General features: G+C 37.4%; 1 protein-coding gene across 1 annotated transcript in view; it reads right to left on the reverse strand.

Annotated features, from left to right (window-relative positions):
- HPSE2 (heparanase 2 (inactive)) overlaps positions 1–24575 on the reverse strand; it is a 663548-nt gene that overhangs the window by 633470 nt on the left and 5503 nt on the right. The gene's annotated exons all lie outside the window — the stretch shown is intronic.

The following is a 24575-nucleotide window of genomic DNA, read 5'->3' on the forward strand; positions in this document are numbered from 1 at the left end:
AAATGCTAAAGAAGTTCAAGTTTAAATTGGGAAAACTCATGGAGCTAATGGTGAAATTAGTAGTTCTGGAAAAGCTACTGGGGATGAGACAGGTACTAAAGTTGAATGAGCTGATGGATATGAGCCAGCAGTTCAAGAATCTGTTTAAAATGCAGACTTTTAATACTGACAAACAAAAGGTCTTATTTGTGATTTAAAAACAGGATAAATAACAATAATCAAACATGCACACACACATACCTATGCATATCAAGGTCAAAATGCTAAAAAACCAAAGACAAAGAGAAAATCTAAAAGCACTTAGGGAAAACAAAAGATACACTGCTTACAGAGGAGTAATAAGAATCACAGGGACTTCTCTGGACAGTGGTTAAAGACTCCTCACTTCTACTGCAAGGGGCATGACTTGATTCCTGATCTGGGAACTAAGATCCTGCACATGGCCAGCAGCATGGCCAAAAATAAAAAAGAAAGAACAAGAATTATAGCAAACTTCTCAACAGAAACCATGGAAGAAAATGTAATGAAACCCTATATGCAAACCAGAAAAAGAGACACAGATGTACAGAACAGACTTTTGAACTCTGTGGGAGAAGGCAAGGGTGGGATGTTCTGACAGAATAGCACTGAAACAAGTATACTATCAAGGGTGAAACAGATCACCAGCCCAGGTTGGATGTATGAGACAAGTGCTCAGGGCTGGTACACTGGGAAGACCCAGAGGGATGGGATGGGGAGGGATGCGGGAGGGGGGGATCGGGATGGGGAACACATGTAAATCCATGGCTGATTCATATCAACCTATGGCAAAAACCACTACAATACTGTAAAGTAATTAGCCTCCAACTAATAAAAATAAATGAAAAAAATAAATAAATAAAGTGTTAAAAGAAAAAAAAAAAGGTAAACCCAGAATTTTGCACTATGCAAAAATATCCTTCAAAGGTAAAGGAGAAATAATTTTCTCAAGCTCACTGACAGTATACCTACTCTAAGAAATGTTAAAGAAAAGTATTCAGGCAGAAGGAAAAAAAAAAAGAAAAGTGGAAATAAAAAAGAGGTGATGAGTGTCCGAAAAGAAATAAGTGAAGGTTAAAAAAAATTGTTTTTCTTATTTTAGTTACTCTAAGAGATACTGAATGGTTCAAGCAAAAATAAGAACAACAGATTTCAAGCATGGCATATGTTAAAATGAAATTATGATATCAATGGCATGAGGGATGGGAGGGAAAATATGGTACTTACACCATGCATGTAACTGTGTAATATAAATTCAAAGTAGATTCTGATCATTTTAAATGCATTTTGTAAACCCTAGAACACAAAAGGCACAAATTAACTTTTAAATAAGTTGGATTTTATCAAATAAAAAACTTTTTTAATGCTTAGCACATTGCCTATCATGTAGTAAGTATTCAATAAATGTTACTACTATTACCAGGTACAGTATTATGCATGCTGAAAACACATACAAAAACAAAATCATCCTTTGCCCTCACAAGGCACATGGATCATCCCAGAAACTAAAGAAAAGGATAGCTTAGAATGACTTAGCAGTGAATTTAGCTGTGAGCTTCCTTTTGTCCTCAAGGCAAAAGTGGAACCTTAGTGATGTATACCTGAATTCATCTAATTGAAGGATGTACAACTTTATTTTTTACTGATTATTTTCTTTTACTCTTTTGACCACCCACCTTTACCAAAACTTTTACACTTCAAAAGGTACATTTAAAAAAAATGAAAAGAGAAACTCTATACAGGGGGGAAATATTTATAAAACAAATGGCTGACAAAGGATTTGTATCCAGAATATATTAAAACTCTCACAACTTACTAACCAGAAAAACAACCCATTTAAAAACAAAACAATGGAACAGAAATGTCACCAAAGAAAATATATAATGCAAATAACTATAGAGACAATGTTCAATATCATTAGTCATTAGGGAAATGAAAACATGAGTTATCACTCTACATTCACTAGAATTTGTTGTTCTTTAGGCATCAGAAAATTAGAGATACCAAGGGAACATTTCATGCAAAGATGGACTCCATAAAGGAGACAAATGGTATGGACCTAACAGAAGCAGAGGATATTAAGAAGAGGTGGCAAGAATACACAGAAGGATTATACAAAAAAAGATCTTCATGACCCAGATAATCACGACAGTGTGATCACTCACCTAGAGTCAGACATCCTGGAATGCAAAGTCAAGTGGGCCTTAGGAGACATCAGTATGAACAAAGCTAGTGGAGGTGATGGAATTCCAGTTGAGATATTTCAAATCCTAAAAGATGAGGCTGTGAAAGTGCTACACTCAATATGCCAGCAAACTTGGAAAACTCGGCAGTGGCCACAGGACTGGAAAACGTCAGTTTTCATTCCAATCCCAAAGAAAGTCAATGCCAAAGAATGTTCAAACTACTGCACAATTGCACTCATCTCACACGCTAGCAAAATAATGCTCAAAATTCTCTAAGCCAACAGTATGTGAACCGTGAACTTCCAGATGTTAAAGCTGGTTTTAGAAAAGGCAGAGGAACCAGAGACCAAATTGCCAACATCCGCTGGATCATAGAAAAAGCAAGAGAATTCCAGAAAAACATCTACTTCTGCTTTATTGACCATGCCAAAGCCTTTGACTGTACGGATCACAGCAAACTGTGGAAAATTCTTAAAGAGATTGGAATACCAGACCACCTGACCTGCCTCTTGAGAAATCTGTATGCAGGTCAGGAACAAAAGTTAGAACTGGACATGGAACAACAGACTGGTTCCAAATAGGGAAAGGAGTACGTCAAGGCTATATATTGTCACCCTGCTTATTTAACTTACATGCGGAGTACATTATGAGAAACACTGGGCTGGATGAAGCACAAGCTGGAATCAAGATTGCTGGGAGAAATATCAATAACTTCAGATATGCAGATGACACCACCCTTATGGCAGAAAATGAAGAAGAACTAAAGAGCCTCTTGATGACAGTAAAAAGGAGAGTGAAAATGTTGGCTTAAAGCTCAACATTCAGAAAACTAAGATCATGGCATCTGGTCCCATCACTTCATGGCAAATAGATGTGGAGACAATGGAAATGGTGACAGATTTTATTTTGGGGGGCTCCAAAATCACTGCAGGTGGTGACTGCCGCCACAAAATTAAAAAGTGCCTGCTCCTTGGAAGAAATTAATGAACAACCTAGACAGCTTATTAAAAAGCAAAGACATTACTTTGCCAACAAAGGTCTGTCTAGTCAAAGCTATGGTTTTTCCAGTAGTCATGAATGGATGTGAGAGTTGCACTATAAACAAAGTTGAGTGCCAAAAAACTGATGCTTTTGAACTGTGGTGTTGGAGAAGACTCTTGAGGGTCCGTGGGACTGCAAAGAGATCCAACCAGTCCATCCTAAAGGAAATCAATCCTGAATATTCATTGGAAGGACTGATGCCGAAGCTGAAACTCCAATACTTTGGCCACCTGATTCGAAGAACTGACTCATTGGAAAAGACCCTGATGCTGGGAAAGACTAAAGGAAGGAGAAGGGGACAACAGAGGATGAGATGGTTGAATGGCATCACCAACTCAATGGACATGAATTTGAGTAAACTCTGGGAGTGGGTGATGGACAGGGAGGCCTGGCGTGCTGCAGTTTATGGGGTCGCAAAGAGTCGAACATGACTGAGCGACTGAACTGAACTGAGTTGTTAAGTTGTGTCTGACTCTTCTGCTACCCCACTGACTGTAGCCCATCAGGCTCCTCTGTCCATAGGATTTCCCTGGCAAGTATACTAGAGTGGATTGTCATTTCCTCCTCCAGGGTATCTTCCTGAACCAGGGATCAAACCTATGTCTCCTGCATTGGCAGGGCAGACTCCTTACCACTGAGCCACCAGAGAACACAGAGTACAATACATTGGTAAAGGGCAATGGTTCTTATCTCCTACTGCTTCAGAACTTTAGACAAGAGAAGGCTTAACAAAGCCACTGCAGTAACAAAATTTTAGGAGTAAAGGCAGGATTCAAATAGAACATGTAAGGATTAGTAAATCTAGTATAGAAAAAGAGCTATTGCACAAGTGAAATGATTTGTTTAAATAGCTTTGGAATATCGAAATGAAATTTCATTTGCAGAGAAGATAAGTTATCCTTGGAAAAAGCCCCTGAATTCCTTACAGGTTAATATGGACTAGCCTCTCCTCATAGCTTCTCAATCCTCAGGCAAACTGAAAACTCCATGCTCCCTTCTCTCTCCAAGAGTCCTATTCCCCCACATGACTTTTCCTCCTTTTAACAAAACAAGAGACATCTAACTTTCCTGACACATGCAGCTGGCACCAAAGCAAACCAAGCTGTGGGGTGGCTGACCCAAAATTACTGATGAATGTTCAAAGTAAACACATTTTCAGCCAATCTGGAATGGTATATTTCTAAGAGGACACAGAGCTCTTAAAATTAACTAACTCATCTGGACAAACTGTCCATCCAATGGAAGTTTTTCAATAATGAATATCAGACCATAGATCTTCCTGCAGCTGAGCTTGTTTATCATTCAAGGAGTCTGCTTCTGCATGTCTCATGGATAGCTTCATGATTTTTATTTTCACTGGCTTCTGGCTTCTTATATTTATATAAACAGGCCAAGAAAGCAAAACACATGAGAGCAAGTTTAAATGGTAGATTCTTCATTCCTGCAAAAGGCAGAGACACGTACCTTTCCTTTTCTACATGTAAGATAGACAATTGAGGAAGAAAAGATACATGTTTGGGAAAAGAGAGGCCCTTGTTTAAAAAGCATTAACTTACTAAAGTGGTTTTTCTTATTGTGTGAAAATTCTAATCAAGTGCTCTCTGTTGCAATGTCAAGATTGCCGAGTAGGGCCTATACATAAAACAATACCAAACCAAAATTAAGAGTGGATTTGCAGCTTAAACTAACTAAACCAGTATTCTAAAAGAACTCAATTGATGATACATATAACCAATTCCTATCAAGAGTGATTTTTTCTGTTTTGTTTGCCTGTTTATTTTTATTTATGTAGAAAATAATCTTCTTCTAAATGAGCTCTGACTGCGGTCTAAAAGGAGAGGCATATCTTTTTTGAGATAGAGGAAAACCCTTTAAATATCCTAGGAATGTCCTACCTTGCTTTCAATAGATTGACCACACTGAATAATGGGGAGTTCTCACTGTTCTTAGTCAGAGGAGGCCCAAGAGATGCTCTGCCCAGCTTAGGAAGCAATAAAGGGTGCCTCCAACCCTCTGTGAACTACCCTACGTTGATGCTACTGTTCCCCCACATGTATCTCCCCTACTGCTTGCCTCCCAATGGATGTTTTCTAACTTAATTCACACAGAGTCCTTTCTGCCACAGATCACCTTATGTAGCAATCATGTAATGACTCATGTAAAAGAAGAGAGTAAATACCATTTGTTATTTATCTACTATGTACTGGGCAGGAAACTGACCACATGGGTCACAACTTGTCTAACTCAACTGAACTGTGAGCAATGCCATGTAGGGCCACCCAAGAAGGACGGGTCATGGTGGAGACTTCTGGCAAAATGTGGTCCACTGAAGAAAGGAAGTGCAAACCACTTCAGCATTATTGCCTTGAGAACCCCATGAACAGTAAGAAAAGGCAAAAATATATGACATTGAAAGATGAACTCCTCTGGTTGCTTTAGGTGCCCAATATGCTATTGGAGAAGAGCTGAGAAATAGCTCTAGAAAGAATGAAGAGACTGAGGCAAAGTGGAAACAACACCCAGTTGTAGATGTGTCTGGTGGAGAAAGTAAAGTCCGATGCTGTAAGAACAATATTGCACAGGAACCTGGAATGTTAGGTCCATGAAACAAAGTAAACTGGAAGTGGTCAAACAGGGGATGGCAAGAGTGAACATGGACATTTTAGGAATCAGTGAACTAAAATGGACTAGAACAGGCAAATTTAACCGAGGTGACCATTATATCTACTACTGTGGGCAAAAATTCCTTAGAAGAAATGGAGTAACCCTCACAGTCAACAAAAGAGTATGAAATGCAGCACTTGGGTTCAATCTCAAAAATGACAGAATGATCTCTGTTTGTTGCAAAGGCAAACCATTCAATATCATAGTAATCCAAGTCTATGCCCCAACCACTAATGCGAAGGAAACTAAAGTCAAACAGTTCTATGAGGACCTACCTTCTAGAACTAACATTAAAAAAAAAAAAAAAAAAAAAATATATATATATATATATATATATATATGTTCTTTTCATCATAGGGGACTGGAATGCAAAAGTAAGAAGTCAAGAGATACCTGGAGTAACAGGCAAATTTGGCCTTGGAGTACATAATGAAGCAGGGCAAAGGCTAACAGAGTTTTGCCAAGAGAACGCACTGGTCATAGCAAACATCTTCTTCCAACAACACAAGAGACGACTCTACACAGAGATATCCTCAGATGGTCAATAGCAAAATCAGATTGATTATATTCTTTGCAGCCAGAGCAGGAGAAGCTCTATACAGTCAGCAGAAACAAGACTGGGAGCTGAGTGTGACTCAGATCACGAGCTCCTTATTGAAAAACTCAGACTTCAATTGGAAAAAGTAGGGAAAAACACTAGACCATTCAGCTATGACCTAAATCAAATTCCTTACAGTGGAAGTGACAAACAGATTCAAGGGATGACATCTGATAGAGTGCCTAAAGAACTACGGAACGGAGGTTTGTAACATAGTACAGGAGGTGGTGATCAAAACCATCCCCAAGAAAAAGAAAAGCAAAATGGGTATCTGAGGAGGCATTACAAATAGCTGAAAAAAGAAGAAAAGCAAAAAGCAAAGGAGAAAAGGAAAAATACACACATCTGAATGCAGAATTCCAAAGAATAGCAAGGAGAGATAAGAAAGCCTTCCTAAGTGAACAACACAAAGAAAAAGAGGAAGACAATAGAATGGGAAAGACTAGCGATCTCTTCAAGAAAATTAGAGATACCAAGGGAACATTTCTTGCAAACATGGGTACAATAAAGGACACAAATGGTATGGACCTAACAGAAGCAGGAGATATTAAGAAAGGGTGGAAAAAATACACAGAAGAACTGTACAAAAAAGATCTAATGACCCAGATAACTAGGATGGTGTAATCACACACCTACATCTTGGAGTCAGACATCTTAGAGTACAAAGTCAAGTGGGTCTTACAGAACATTACTACAAACAAAGCTAGTGGAGGTGATGGAATTTCAGCTGAGCTATTTCAAATCCTAAAAGATGATGCTGTAAAAGTGCTGCACCTCAGATGTCAGCAAATTCGGAAAACTCAGCAGTTGCTACAGGACTGGAAAAGGTCAGTTTTCATTCCAGTCCCAGAGAAGGGCAATGCCAAAGAATGTTCGACTTACCGCACAATTGCACTCATCTCACATGCTAGCAAAGTAAGGCTCAAAATTCTCCAAGTTAGACTTCAACAGTACTTGAACCAAGAACTTCCAGATGTTCAAGCTGGATTTAGAAAAGGCAGAGGAACCAGAGATCAAATTGCCAACATCCGCTGGATCATAGAAAAAGCAAGAGAATTGCAGAAAAACATACACCTCTGTGTCACTGACTATGCTAAACCTTTTGACTGTATGGATCACAACAAACTGTGGAAAATTCTTAAAGAGATGGGTACCAGATCACCTTACTTGCCTCCTGAGAAACCTGGATGCAGGTCAAGAAACAACAGTTAGAACCGGACATGGAACAATGGACTGATTCCAAATTGGGAAAGGAGGGTGTCAAGGTTGTATAGTGTCACCCTGTTTATTTAACTTATATGCAGAGTACATCAAGTGAAATGCCAGGCTGTATGAATAACAAGCTGGAATCAAGATTGCCAGGAGAAATATCAATAACCTCAGATATGCAGATGACACCACCTTAATGCCAGAAAGTGAAAAGGAACTAAAGAATCTCTTGCTGAAGGTGAAAGAGGAGAGTGAAAAACCTAGCTTAAAACTCAACATTCAAAAAACAAAGATCATGGCATCCGGCCCCATCCCTTCATGGGAAACAGATGGGAAAAAATGGAAATAGTGGCAGATTTTTCTTGGGCTCCAAAATTACTGAGGATGGAGACTGCAGCCATGAAATTTAAAAGACACTTGTTCCTTGGAAGAAAAGCTATGACAAACCTAGACAGTGCATTAAAAATCAAAGACATCACTATTCTGACCAAGATCCATATAGTCAAAGCTATGATTTTTCCAGCAGTCATGTACAGATGTGAGAGTTCGACCATAAAGAAGGCTGAACACCAAAGAATTTATGCTTTTGAACTGTAGTGCTGGAGAATACTCTTGAGAGTCTCTTGGACAGCAAGGAGATCAGATCAGTCAATCCTAAAGTAAATTAACCCTGAATACACATTGGAAGAAGTGATGCTTGAAAGTGAAGCTCCAATACTTTGGCCACCTGATAAGAAGAGCTGACTCACTGGTAAGGACCCTGATGCTGGGGATTTAGGGCAGGAGGAGAAGGGGACACCAGAGAATGAGATGGTTAGATGGTATCAGTGACTCAATAGACATGAGTTTGAGCAAACTCTGGGAGACAGTGAAGGACAGAGAAGCCTGGTATGCTACAGTCCATAGAGTTGCAAAGAGTTGGACAAGACTGAATGACTGAACAAAAAAAAAAAAGAAGAAAGAAGACAGCATGAGATCAACCCTCTTAAAATTTTAAGCACAATATCTTCAAGATTCATACATGCTGTTGCATATGGCAGAATTTCTTTCCTTTTTAAGGCTGAGTAATATTCCATTGTATGTACATACCACATACAACATTTTCTTTATCCATTCGTCCATCAATGGATGTTTAGGTTTTTTCCATATCTAGATTATTGTGTTACAATGAACATGGGAGTGCAAATACCTCTGAGATCCTGATTTCAATTCTTTTTGATAAATACCCAGAACTGGAATTGCTGGAAGGTATGACAGTTCTTTGTTTTAGGAATCTTTATACTATTTTCCAGCTATAGCAGCTGTAGTGTCTTACATTCCCACCAACAGTACACAAGGGTTCCAATTTCTCTGTATCATCACTTGTCATATTCTGTTTCTTTGATAATAACTATCCTAACAGGTGTGACATGATATCTCACTGTGGTTTTGATCTGCATCTCTCTGATAATTAGTAATGTTAAGCATCTTTTCATAGATCTGCTGGCCATTTGTATATATTCTATAGAGAAATGTTTTTCCAAGTCCTTTGCTAGAATCGAGATTGCCAGGAGAAATATCAATAACCTCAGATATGCAGATGATACCACCCTTATGACAGAAAGTGAAGAGAAACTAAACAGCCTCTTGCTGAAGGTGAAAGAGGAAGAGTGTAAAAGATGGTTTAAAACTCAACATTTAAAAAACTAAGATCATGGCATACAGTCCCATTACTTCATGGCAAATAGATGGGGAAACAATGGAAACAGTGACAGACTTTATTTTCTTGGGCTCCAAAATCACTGCAGATGGTGACGGCAGTCCTGAAATTAAAAGAAACTTGCTCCTTGGAAGAAAAGCTACAACAAACCTAGACAGGATATTAAAAAGCAGAGACATTACTTTGCCAACAAAGGTCCATCTAGTCAAAGCTATGGTTTTTCCAGGAGTCGTGTATGGATGTGAGAGTTGGACCATAAGTAAAGTTGAGCACCAAAGAACTGATGTTTTTGAACTTGCGGTGTTGGAGAAAACTCTTGAGAGTCCCTTGGACAGCAAGGAGATCAAACCAGTCCATCCTAAAGTAAATCAATCCTGAATATTCATTGGAAGGACTGATGCTGAAGTTGAAGCTCCAATACTTTGGCCACCTGATGCAAAGGGCTGACTCCTTAGAAAAGACTTTGATGCTGGGAAAGATTGAAGGCAGGAGGAGGAGGAGACAACAGGGGATGAGATGGTTGGATGACATCACCAACCCAATAGACATAAGTTTGAGCAAGTTCTGGGAGCTGGTGAAGGACAGGGAAGTCTGGCATGCTGTAGTCATGGGGTCCCAAAGACCATGAATGACTGGACTGAACTGAACTTGCCAAGTTTTCAATTGCATTATTTGTTTTCTTGTTATTAAGTAAGGACTTCTTTTATATTTTTGGATATTAACCCCTTGTCAGATAGACGGTTTGTAAATATTTTCTCCCATGGTACAGGTTGTCTTTTTACCCTGTTGTTTCCTTTGCTCTGCAGAAACTTCTTAGTTTAATGTAGTCCCACTTGTCTTTTATTTCACTACCTGTACTTTTACCAACAAAATCATTGCCAAGATCAATTTCATGAAGCTTTTCCCTTATGTTTCCTTCTAGATATTTTACAGTTTCAGGTCTTACTTTGAAGTTTATAACCCATTTTGAGTTTATTTTGTTCACAGTATAAGGGTCCAATTGTGTTCTTTTGCATATGAATAGAGGATATACAGTTTTCTCAACACCATATATTAAAGAGATTATCATTTCCCCATTGTGTATTCTTGGCACCCTGCTTGAAGATCAGTTGTCTGTATATGCATAGATTATGAGAATTAAATAAAATAGTAGATAAAATGTGGGTACAATGTCTGATTCACATTAAATGCTTAATATAAGTCATCAATTAAAAAAATAGCTATATGATGATGACAACAACATGAAGATAAGATGATGACAATTAACAGAGCCATCCACTCACTTACCTAGTCCCTATTTATAAGCAAGGATATAAAACTATAAGATGACAGGCAGGTTTAGGAGTGCATATTAGCTACAGGAAAGATTTTCCCCCTATTTGTTAGTTAGATTCATAACTGTCACACAGATATGAAATACAAAAGGGTTTTCTTCCCATGTACTAATACTTAGAAAAGATTTTTAACCCCATCCTTAACAATCCAACTGTCTGACTTTAATTGCCTTTTGAAAGAAAAGGCCAGAAAAGAAAGAAGTGCAAAGGGAGATTATTTCTACTTGAACTGACAGCCAAAAACCTGCTTTATACTGACTAAATTTAAAAAAATTAAGTTTGGCTCATGCCAGTGTTATTAATCCCTCAGTTTGTAAGCTCTGTTTGATCCCAATGAATCTCTTTTTAAAAAAGAGTCTCCCTTTCATGTTAGAACTGGAGCAAAAAGTAATTGCAGAGGATACCATCCATATCAAATCAATTACCATGTCCTGTCAATTTTTCCTTTGTAATGACTCCCCAACTATTCCTTTTCTTTCCCACTGCTGCTTTACTAATGTAATCTGCCCACATCTCACTCCTGGATATTCTCACTAGTCTCTCCTTGGTCCCTCTGCAGCTAGGAATCTACCACTGTTCTGTTCTGTGAGAAGCTATGAAATAAATATTCCTAAAATATCACATATAATTTTCTTAATCACAATATTTCCTTGATTGTTATGTAAAGAATAAAACCCAAACCCCTTTACTTAACTCTCAAGTTAATTCTCTCAAATTAATTGTCCTGCACAGTCTGATCCCCAATCCCAATTTCATCTTTCAAGGAATGCCTTTTTCAACTGGTTCCCAAATGGCTTTGGTATATTGGAAATGGCATTGGTTCAATGGCACATAATCATTATCTGTACTTCATCAATTCCCAAATATTAAGCAGTTACAGAAAAACAAAAAAGATAAAAAGAGTAATATTCCTTTGTTTCCAAATACTCCTGACCACAACTAAAAACCCAAGAGAAGGATCCAAGGTTAATGTTAACATTAAAAAAATCCACCCTATATTTCTTCAGTCTCAAGAAAATTTTACTTCTCAAACTATGCTCACAGTTATTTCCAGAGCTCTTCTAACTTCCAGTAAACCAAGACTGTCAAAGGACAAGCATGCAACTGGTATCTATGATGGTAATTCATCAGTCTTCCGAATGTCACCAAAATTTCACAATGCTCACTTCATGCCCTCACCACAGCCCCCTCCTGTACTAGTAAAGCTAATGCAACTACTTGGGGGGCAAGCCAGGGACTGGGAGCAGTGAGTAAATCAACTGCCAGGCTGGGAACAGAATCCAAGAATTCTATTCCTGCCTCATATCCAGTTACTAGGAGTTGTCCGTTTGGCTTTTAGTCTGTTTTTAGTCTCTCCTTCTATTTTTTTTTTTTTCCTTCTGAATAAACAAGCTTGTCTAGTACAAGACTCTCAAGATATGAGGGCTCCTTCTTCACATGGAAGCAGCAACTCCTAAAGATCTCTATTTTCTGCACGTGAATATTTCATTAGATTAGATTCGTGAATTCTCTGTAGACTGGGGTTCTTTTGGTTAATGGTGATTGCAAACACAGATCCAGAAACAACCACTGGAACGACAAGTACCTTCAAGGTACATAAATTAAAGATCTTCGTCTTCAATTTTTATGGATTCCAGATCACCACAAGCTAACTCATTCATTATTCCTTCAACATTTACCAAGCACCTACTATGTGCCAGGCCTGTGCTTAGCACAGGGCATATAATGATTTTTAAAAACACCACCACACACTCAAGGGCAGAGATACCAAGGAACAGAGGTGAAATGTGGAATGAGTCCCTAGGCATTATTATTTTATAGTAAGAGGATCATTAGTCCCTCTCTGGCTTTTAAATGCTGTGAGGGTATATTAAAACAGGAGTTCAAAACAAGTAAGCAAGCATTTTGACCACCCACAATGTACTCATCACTGAACCAGATATTACAAAACTCTAAAATGGACTGGAAGCAACCATATATTGCTGAAAAAAACACAAATTTTAGAATCATAAACTCTCATTCTAGCAAGTCCTAGTTGTAAAGATAGGACAAGTTACTTAACCCCCTGAACTTCAGTTTCCTCAACTTGTGTGTGGGTGTGTGTGTCCGACTCTTTGTGACCCCATAGACTATAGTTTGCCAGGCTCCTCTGGCCATGAAATTTTCTAGGCAAGAATACTAGAGTGGGTTGCCATTTCCTTCTCCAGGGGATCTTTCCAACCCAAGGAAGTTTAGGGTATTAGAACATTTAGGAGTTTTGTGTCTCTTGTGTCTCCTCTACTGGCAGGCGGGTTCTTTACCAGCTGAGTCAACAGGGAAGCACTTCTCCAACTTGAAGAGGTGAGAAAATCTGCCTGGTTAGGATTAAATGAGACATAATATAAAATGCCTTTCAGAGGGTCGGCGCTCAAGAACTGTTTATTGCCTTTGTTTCAAAGAAATTGAGGCTACTGACACCAATTAGGAGATTACCACTTTAGTAGATGGTCTAGACAAGGACAGTGACAGTAAGACCAAAGGAAAAGTAAGATATACCAAAGGCAATCAAACAGGCAGGCAGGAGATTTAGCATTGCATCAAAAAGGTTACATTACACTCAGGAACTAAAAGAAACATTCTTTTAGGGATAAACAAGATATGATATATCGATACAGCATAACACTGGTCAGAAATAAAAAGAAATAAGTACCGATATATAACAAGGATGAAACTTTAAAACATTATGCTAAGTTAAAGTAATTATTCCCAGAGAACTACTTATTGTATGATTTCATTTATCTGAAATACTCAGAATAGGCAAATCCATGGGGACAGAAGGTGCATTAGTTGTTACCTACATTTGGGGGTGTGGGGAGATTGGGTGAGATAACTAAGGGATGTGAGGTTTCCCTCTGTAGTGATGAAAGTGTGATTGTGATGCTTGCACAACTCTGTGAATATTCTAAAAGCCACCGAAGTGTGTAAGTGGTGAGTGAATTGTATTGAATGTAAATTATATACCAATAAAGCTATTTTTAAAAGATTAAACAAGACAACGCTTATAGCATCTCTGAAGTGCTCAATAAATGTAGACTGATGATGTTACTGATATTGTTTCCAGAAGAAAATACATTTAATCTCAATTTTTTTCATGCATGTTACTGATGAGAATCATCTGCACACTTAATATCAAAATAATAAAACTATTATGTAATATAGAGGAAACATTAAGAAATCTCAGCAATGTTCTAATAACCTAAACTCCTATAAATATTTACAACAATCAGAAACAATAACATCTATGACAATCAGAAGTAATAACAGTGATACCAATGAAGTCCTCAACTATTTCAGATAAAGTTTACTGCTTCTTCCTCTGTAGTTTGTCTATTTATACTTCCATCACATCATTATCTATTGTAAACATATGACATTTTTCCCACTAAAGTGTAAGTTCTATCAGAGTAAGGACTATTCCACTCAGTTTTGTATCCTTTGGGAGAACATACTACAATGCTGATACATAGTAACTGTGCTTAATACATGTTTATTGAATGAGTATTTAATTTAAAATTCCTGGATTTCTTGTAACTTCTCATCTCTGAATTCCTCTTTCAGCCTCCCTAAAAAAAGAGGAGGAGAAGGTTTTGAAAGAAGACCAATTTAACAATTACAACTCACATCTGTATCTGACTAATAAATGAAAGCACCTCAACAAGTGATGTTTTAACTAGTTTTGCCAGTCTTAAACTTCCAAGGATCTCAGGAACAGGAAAATAACCCGAAACAGGTTATTTAGCCCTCGGAAAACTCTGAGAAATCTATATAATCAGCCTATGATCTCTGCCATCTGAGAAGCCCCTCCCAGCTATCCGTCTTGCTGCTGCCTTTCAGAGAACATTTACCCCTTCTGGCTACCATAGGTACTAGTACTAGTAACCAGTAGCAAAGCCTAGTTCCTCCAAATGTGGTACCCAGATCAGCAGCATGGGCAAGACCTGGGAGTTTGTTGAAAAAGCAGAGTCTCATTTTTAACTAGATCCCCCGGTGATTTACATGCACACTGAAGCAGAGCTGACCATGCCTGGTCTCTAGACTCAGACTGTCTACACTTGAACTCCACAGCAGACCTGCTGGAGTACCTCATGCAAATCACTTCACCCAGGTATTCTTACTCTGGTGCACACTTTAGAACCACCTGGATTCTAAAAAGATTTTAAAAAATCACAAAGCCTTGGCTCCACCAGAAATTGAATTAATTAGCCTAGGACCCAATAATGTTTAAAGCTCCCCTAACTAGGGGAATGCAGCCAGAACTCAGAACTACTGAATAACTTCTCTAAGCTTCTACCAAACAAGATAGGGGTTGTGAGGAACAAAAAATCTGATCACCTTTGAAGAGCTTTTGGCCTAGTACTTGGGATGTATAAGTGCTCAATAATTGGTAGTTATTATTATCAGACTGGAAATGTGGAAATGAACTGTCCTACAGCAAGGGAAAAAAAACAACAAAATATTTGTCTGGCCCCACGGGTATGTACCAGCCAAACTCATGAGGACAAAAGAAAGGACACAATCAAAGTAACACATTATCCCCAGGATGACCTCTCCTAGCAGCCAACTGTTGATTGAAGCATCAAGGAAACTACAATGTGTCAGGTTAAGGGGCACACCATCCCTGCAAGGTATCAGCAAAGGCCAGCACCTTAATTTGGAATGTACTGATGGCAGGTGGGGGAGCATTATTTCAGCAGGTCTGTAACACAGGAAATCCCCCTCACCATACCTTCCTGATTTACACTGATTCTTGATGCACACCACATGTGTCCTCAAATCTCTCTTTCCCTCCCCCGCAAATTGTCAATCGTTCTGTTCCACATTTAGGTGATGAAAACTTAAAACCTGTGGTTATAACTTCTATGAGAAATTTCATTTTGAAAGCTTTCTAAATTTCAACTTTATTGCCACAAGGAAAATAGAAGAAACAAAAGACCTCAGTCATCCACTACACAAAAACCCCTAGTGAAGACATTTAATAAGTGTAAGTTTTCTATAGCAAGTTGTTGAAAATCCTGACCTTTGGACTGGGGTACCATTCATTTGCTTCTACAAATGTTTCATGAAACAATAGCATTTATTTTTCTAATGGTTTCAGGTTACATGTTTAGTTTCACCTATGGGTTATACTTTGGCTAAACCTGAACTGTAGTTTCTTTTGAATCTACAACTCAGTGAATTTAACCTGAGTCTACTCTTTCTAGAGGATTTATAATGGACAGGCAAGTAAGTCCACAACCTCTTTTTTTTTCCAACAATTGCAAAGAAATAGGAGAAGGCAATGGCAACCCACTACAGTACTCTTGCCTGGCAAATCCCATGGATGGAGGAGCCTTGTAGGCTGCAGTCCACGGGTTCGCTAAGAGTCGGACACAACTGAGCGACTTCACTTTCACTTTTCACTTTCATGGAGAAGGAAATGGCAACCCACTCCAGTGTTCTTGCCTGGAGAATCGCAGGGACAGGGGAGCCTGGTGGGCTGCCGTCTACGGGGTCACACAGAGTTGGACACGACTGAAGCGACTTAGCAGCAGCAGCAAAGAAATAAAACCTTTGGATGAAGAGTATACATATTAGGGCACTGTGCATATGCATGCTAAGTAGCTTCAGTCGTGTTCAACTCTTTGCGACCTTATGGACTGTACCCCACCAGGCTCCCTTGTCCATGGGGTTCTCCAGGCAAGAATACTGGAGTACTATGCCCTCCTCCAGGGGATCTTCCCAACCTAGGAATTGAGCCCACATCTCTTACATCTCCTGCATTGGCGGGCAGGTTTTTCACCACCAGCACCAACCGGGAAGCCCATTAGGGTACTGAGAGACACATCAAGATTTATCTCAATGGTGATTACAAACATTTTGTTAAATGTGCATGGTTTAGTGACCATCACCAAAAGCTCATGTTCTATTTCCAGCTCCTCTGCTTACTCAGTATGGGCCTCCTCTGTGGTAAATGAATCCCTTTCACTGGGTACACTGTGATTCCTAATGAATGCCTGAACTTAAAGGCTTCTAATTTCTTTGTTGGAAGTCTCAGTGATACTGGCGTCCACACAGTGCTCTAGAAATTCCACTCTGTGTCATTCTCTGAACTAGTTCTAACCTCACTCTGCGTTTGGATTACAATCTCAAGGGATTCTGAGATTCAGATGCAAAATCTACAAAAATGACATTCTGCAACCTGTCCAGAAGTTTGTCAATGAAGAATAGTTCGAAAAAAACCTGAGAAAAAAACAAAAAACAAAAAGAACCTGAGACTAAACTAGACCCCAGCACACAAACACATTATAAAAGGTGACAGCCACCTTTTTCAATTGCTCGTGTGTCTCTCTGTGATTATTCTTTTGTTTTTCCTAACACATATTTTGTATCCTAACCCACCAGACCTTTGAATACCCTCATGGGAGGGTCTATGTATACACATTTCTTTTTAATGTCCCATGATACTTGGTATAGGGCTTCTGAGTGCCTGATAGATGAATGGACAAATAAATGAATTAGTGAATAAATCAAAGACTGGATCTCTCTTATCTAAGCATGGTGTAGAGAAAACAGGACTGGGTTCTAATCCTAGTTGCACTAAATACTCATCTTACGACCTTCAGCACGCGACATGTCTTTTCTGAGTCCCCATTTCTTCAAACACTCACATACACATTTGAGCACACACACGTCTGTCAACAGATTGATTTAAGAATTAAATTAGATAATATATGTAAAACAGAACTCAAAACAAAATGTTATTATTAAGTATTATTATTATTAGTTACCCTTAAGGCCAGATCAAGATCTCTCCTCCTAGGCACCTGTCCTGACTACTCCAGCTCTCATTTAACCTCCTTCTCTGAACTCCTATAGCCCTTACAACTTGTTCCACATCCTTTAACCTTTGAATATATCATATCCTGTTCCTACTGCTATTTTTTCCTACACACCTTGTATGTCTGAGGAGATCTCTAACTCACAGAATCTTAGAATTAGATGCCCCAAGCAAACACTGTGACCCATTTTCTTCATTTTATGGATAATAAAGACTTTAGGAAAGTTAACAACTTACACAATGACCCATTTAATTAGTAGAAAAACAAGTTCATTAACACAGGCTCTGCTTAAGCCTTCAGATTTAACGAGTGATGTCACTGAGTCCCCACTCTGCAACTCTTTACCTCGGTGATTTTGGGTAAGTTAACTATTCTGTGCCTCAGTTTCCCCATTTGTCAAGTGGGAAAAATACTACTTTCTTCATAGGGCTGATAAGATTAAATATTAATCTATGTAAATTCCTTAAAATAGTACTTAACACATAAGAAGCACCCAAGAATGTTAGATAATATTACTATGTTATTATTCTTATTAAGCTGCAGGGAAATATTCATCCTTCCATAGTATTTCTAAGATAATAACCCAAATCTGAGCAATTCACCTTTTCCCAGCTTTCCAATCTCATCTTCCATCTTTCAAGGTGTTTTCACCTTTCCAGAGCAAGTAAAAAATAAGGTGGTGGTTCAATTTCCAAATCCCTCAATTCAAACATACAGATACAGATATGTACCCCATCTTTTCTAAATATGCAGTTTATATTTTTCATTCTTCATTCTTCACTACACAAAAAGCAAAATACATGTATTAAGATTTGTAAATAATACAAATACTTTGTTTTACTTCATGTGTCTGTTCCATGCAATGTGATGATAGTTATCTCTATGTGGATTTTTATGTGTATATCAATCACAGTGTGTTTTAATTTTAAATTCCTAGAGACAAAAATGATGTCTGCTTAAGTCAATCAAACATAAATTCTGGGGCACTTGGACTAAATTAGATCAAGTATTCAGGGAAGAATTTCAGAAAAATTTAGAGAATGAGGGAGGATTAATAAGGACTGGCCCAGCAGAAACCTTAATGAAAAGGGGAATTTGGGCAGAGCTTTGAAGGACAAATAAAAATTTTAATTCAAGACAGAAAATCAGTGTTCAAGGTAAAGGGTATAAGGTGAGCAAAGTGGAAAGACTTGACAAAGATTAGTCTGATTAAAATAGAAACATGATACTCAAGACCATTGAGAAATTATATTGAATATGTAAGACCAGAGCACTTTAAGAGTATGGTTCATATTCTATTCCTCTTGGGTAGCCACAGTGTCTGACACTAAGCTTGGTATATGATTTATAATCAAAAAACATGTATTGAATTAAGCAAAATTACAGTCTTCCACTGTACTAAAGTGAAGAAAACTGATCATGAAACCAAAAGACAAAGGAGTCCAACAAGATTTCTACACCTTCTATAGTACTAGCTATGTTAGCCACCCAGTTGTGTCCAGCTCTTTGGGACCCCATGGACTATAGCCTGCCAGCCTCCTCTGTCCATGGAATCTCCAGGCAGGATACTGGAGTAGGTTGCCATTTCCTTCTCTAGGGGATCTTCCCAACCCAGGGATCAAACCCAGGTCTCCCTCACTGCAGACAGATTTTCTACTGTCTGAGCCACCAGGGAACCTCCACAGTAACAGCTACTAGTCCGCAAACGTGTATTTACTTGTCTACATCACTATCCGTGGACAAGTGCAAAAAAACAAAACACGAAAAATTCTTTCATACTCATGTATTCATACTCTCTGTTTCTCTATTTTTATCTCTTTCTGTCTCATATATATACACACACTGTTCAGAGTTCCAGTCCATTGCTCACAAACTGAAACAGCTAAAGGTACTAAGAAGCACAGACGTTAAGACGTCTTAACATCTAATCCACTTTGATGAAGGAGTCTCAGAAGAGGCTCCTGCCTCTACAAACCCAGACCATGTGACTCGCAGGCTGAAGAGGCCCATGGAATTTTGAAAGAAATTTCTTTTCTTCCATGAGGCACCCATGCCACTAGGAGGCCTTGGGAGAACAGAAGAGAGGATGTAAATAAATATGGCAAGAGAAATAGTGATATCTGGTATTGGCAACAGCAACACAACAGGAACACACAACAATCTGTGGATTAACTTTGTACCCAATTATCAAGTGATAAGTTATGCAAATGTGGTTGTGATTGAAACGTCTATTTTCTGATTCACTGAAATTAAGTCAGCTCTACAAGCAGTAGACCAGAGTTTTCAGATCTCTTTCAGATCTCTTCTCTACCACTTCCAGCACTAGATAGATCCACAATTACTAAACTGTGACCAAATGGCATGATAACTATCTTTGTGAGATACCACATTCAAATTCACAGGGGTATATATAGTGAGCTGCAACTAGCACTCCAGACCTGGCTAGCAAATTTCAAAAATTACAGAAAACACATCCACTCTGTTTCCAAAAGGCAGAATAAAATACACATAAAACTTCAGAAAATTTCTGACACCCTTTAATACAATATTAAATTGTGTCAAATCCTTCTAAAGTTGCTGGCAGACAAATCATGAAATGCTAAATGCTGACCTTGGAATGGAGGCTTTTCTTGGCCTAGAAAATCTCTAGAAACTTATTGGCTGATACTTTGAAGTGATAAGAGGTCAGGAGTATATAATTTGACAACTGTACCTGGGCCTCATTCATCTTCTCAGCCTCAGCACCAAATGAGCCTAGAACTAGCTTCCTTTTTAATGAGTAAATTCACGAGTGAATAAACATGAAATAGTAGCCTGTTTTTACTCTATAAAAGAGGAGTGATAAAAATTATCAAGCAAATCCTAAAACCTTTTCTTAATATACCCTATAAGAACCAAATTAATAATTTAGTTTTAAATTATCTGTCCTTCAAAAATAAATAAATAAATAAATAATCTGTCCTTCAAACATGCTTCATAACTCAAACCTCATCCAGTGCAGTTGTAATACACTTTAGCTAAAGTATATGAATGTGTGCAATGATTTAGAAAAGAAGAATGGGGAAGGGCAAGGGTCACTGTCCAGGGACATGTTGAAAACATGTCCTTCCCTTCTCCAATAGAGTAAAAATATTTATAATAGCCTCTATTTTCCTATAGGGCCAATTCCATTTTACTATGCTTAAAATTCAACATTCCCATCATCTGATCTGGATTTACCCAACAAAACTTTACTCTTCCACATGTACTTTCTTTTTTAATTACATATTTTGAAGCTAACAAAAATACATTACACTAGAACTTCTTTAAATCCAAACTAGACATTCGAGAAAAATGAGGTTTTCTTAGAGTATTTTCTAATATTTGCTTTTCATAATTTAAATTATAAACATTTCTGAATTAACAAAAGTATGCAAATAGGCTTCTATAAAAAGAAATGTTATGCTTCTAGCAATATGAACTAATATAATTTCTAACATGTACCTTCTATTTAGGCAGGGTGGTTTCCTTATTGCCCAGATCCATAATTCAGCTTTGCCTCATGCTCTTTCCTTTGAATGAAATACCCTTTTTCCTCATCTCTATACTTCACAAGGCCCAACCTAAATCCCACGTAAGTCCAGCCAGTACTCATCTCTATTATCCCTGTTACGCTCTGGCAAACTATTTTGTTCCACTTAGCCCTTCTATATTCTACATTATCTTTGTGTTACTCTTCAGTTTTATCATTATAAATGTTATCTCATTAACAAGTCATTAGATCATTGATAGCTGACACAAGATCTTTTGAAGGGGAAAGGTCAAGTATTTTGTAGGGTATCCTTCAATTTGACTAGTGTTTTCTCATATTTACAGAGAGTTATGGATTTGAGGAAATATCACAAAGGTAAAGTGTCCTTCTCATCACATGATATCAGGGAATATATGATATCAACATGACTCATCTGCTGATGTTAATCTTGATCACTAATATGTGATATTGAAATGATATCTGACAGCTTCTCCACTGTAAAGTTACTATTTTCCCCCTTACAGACTCTCTTCTTTAGAAACGAGTTGTTAAATCCAGCCCACATTCAAGCAGAGAACAGAAGCTCCACATCCTAAATGTATCAAATTGGTGGTCATATGCTAAAGCCTCCACAGTAATTAATTAATACTATGAGAGAAATGTTTTGATGCTATGCAAATATCCCATTTTGCCATAAAACTATGCCTACTTATTTTAATACTGATTAGTGGATCTTGCCTACAGCAATAATTACAGTTGTGCTCTAATGTTGATATGGTACTGTATCTTTTACTTGTTTGATAACCTGCCATTTTGTCCAGCATCAAACTAAACACAGATCAGGTAATCAATAAAGAATTGTTAAATGTAATTGAATTTCAAGAAACATTTATGTAAAATAAAGTGAGATAGTGCTAAGTGTGTATGTTCAAGGCTAATAACGTATTTTGGCAGTTGTGCTGTTATGTCATATGTCCTGATGGATGGACTGAGAATAGAAAGACAAAGAATTAACTACCTCATCTCTACTAAAACTAGGAAAACCTCCTGGAGAAAGGAGAACAATAATATTAGCTGTATAGTGCCTTAGAGTTTACAAAGTGTACTCCACATTCATTATTTAGGATTTCAGAAGCTCTCAGAAGCAAAAATTTTCAGGAAATGAAAATTGAAAACATTTAAATTTGTGAAAAGGTACTATTAAACTGAGTTGGAAAATTAGATGTAGAAACTACGAAAGGTCAACCAAGCAAAGCTAAAGTAAAGGCAAAAAAGAAACAGATATGATTTAAAAAAAAAAAAAAAAAGTGTGAGTCCAGTGCAAGACTTTAAATCAGGTGGTAAAGTTGATTTAGCAAACAGTATTAAACCAAAGCACTTAGACTACCAAAGATAAAGAGAACACAGTTAAAATAATGAAGTATATCATTAAAATAAATATTAAGAATGGACTTCATGGGAAAATGCATTGAAGGTAAAAAATAAATAGAATCTTTATGTATGTGTTTACACATTTCTTCATTGGCAACCTCCATTTTTCCAGTGCCTTTAACATGCTTTTAACCTAGTAGGCATCCAGAAATATTTGCTGAAGTTCTACTCTGTGTCAGACAGAATGCTAGACATTTTGGGATATGCAACAATTAGATATGGTCCCTTCCTGTTAATAATTTACATTCTATTAAAAAGTAAAACAAAACAGAAGGGGCCAAAAGAAAGAAAGTTGCAAAACCATCCAAAGGAAGAAAAGATAACTATGAAATGACCTGTTCAGGAAAGGCTTGTGGAAATAAAGGCTTGAAGAATTGGGTAGAGTGGGTAGTAAGATTTTAACAAAGCCAAGAAAAAGGCATTTAAAGCACAGACAGAATGGCTGAACACAACGGGTTGAGATAAAGGTGTTTTAAGGAAACAGTGAAAATCAAGCAAGGCTGCAATAAAAGGTATATGAAAACATAAGAGTACAAAAGATAAGCTGAGATTTTAAAAAGGTTTTGAATGGCAAGTTGAGGAGTTTGAACATTTCCTGTAAGCAATCCAAAAATAATCAAAAGATTTCCAGCAAAAGAGTGACATAATGAAGGTGATATTTTAAAAATATTAAACTGGTTTTTGATGTGCACAACAAATGGTATATATCTTGATTAAAGATATGATTATGGCAGTAGAGAGACAGGCACACAAACAAAGCACACTGAATATATAACAAACAGGAGCAGACAGTAGCAAAATAAATTTAAGAACAAAAGATTAACCTATGATTTCTTTGTTAGGAGCAAGAATAGCATAACATCACATAGAACCCAGAGGAAGTTAGGCAAAGAGTAAGACCCCAAAGTATGAAGAATAATTCTATTTCCTATTTTCATTTCTTCCATCATGTTTGCATGAAATTCAAGTTGCCTATGCTAAAGTAGAATAGGTAACTGTATTAAAGGACTAACTAGAGAAGTTCCCAAAGTGATAGAAAGAGGAAATGCAGCTGCCTTAAAATGCTTTAAAAGTATTCAGAAAATACAAGCCACATGACTTGCTAATTGCTCAGTTAGTTCAGGGAAAAACAACAAAAACAAAAAATCACATCAAGGTAGCAATATGAATGCATTAACCAGAGAAGTGTACCTTACCCAAGTTGGGTATCAGTTCATTTAAATGTTAGTATATAACAAAACTAAATATTAGTCTCTTCTCTCATTACTACACACACAAAAAATAGGCACTCTTATGTTCTCCACCTCTACTTCTTAAAGAGAATTCTCCCTACATTTTCTTAATCCTCTCAAACAATTCCCTAATTCTATCTCCTTTCTTCTGTATAAACTTTGGTCTACTGCATTTTATTTACTTCTTAATTTCACTTTAAAATGTTAAATATAAATGTTCTGAAGCTGCTTTTAATAAAAGTAGGAATATTTAGTCTTCATATTTAGCCTTTGCAGTTGACAAAATATTTTATACACATTACCTCTCAGAACCCTCACAAAAGCAATGCGCAGCAGGTATTATCATCATCCATATATTATACAGAAGCAACAAGCCCAGGGCCACATATTCATAAGTGATAGAGTCAGGCCTGAAATACAGGTTTTCTGAATCCAAGTTCCATATTCTCCTCCCTATGTCACTCAGTTTCACCATGTGCCAGTAGCTATATCTAATTATTCAAAATGTATGTTATTATTCTATACTATGTTTAAGCCAATACATCTCTTTTTTTAAAAAAAATAGGTACTATGCCCAAATGGCCCTATTATACGGCCATTTATTGAGAAAACCTAATTATTTTAAGAAGCTCATTATGATGATAGTTATCACTGGATGAAAAGTGATGACTGAAGCATAATATTTGCAAAATTGCTGAGCCTGTACCAAAACCATTTTTGCCTTTAATTCTGCAATACAACATGTAACAACAAAGACAATATGGGTGATTTAAGGATATATGAGCATCAAAGGAC

The sequence above is a fragment of the Muntiacus reevesi genome, chromosome 2 (genome assembly GCF_963930625.1).
Source record: "Muntiacus reevesi chromosome 2, mMunRee1.1, whole genome shotgun sequence".
NCBI classification, from domain to species: domain Eukaryota; kingdom Metazoa; phylum Chordata; class Mammalia; order Artiodactyla; family Cervidae; genus Muntiacus; species Muntiacus reevesi.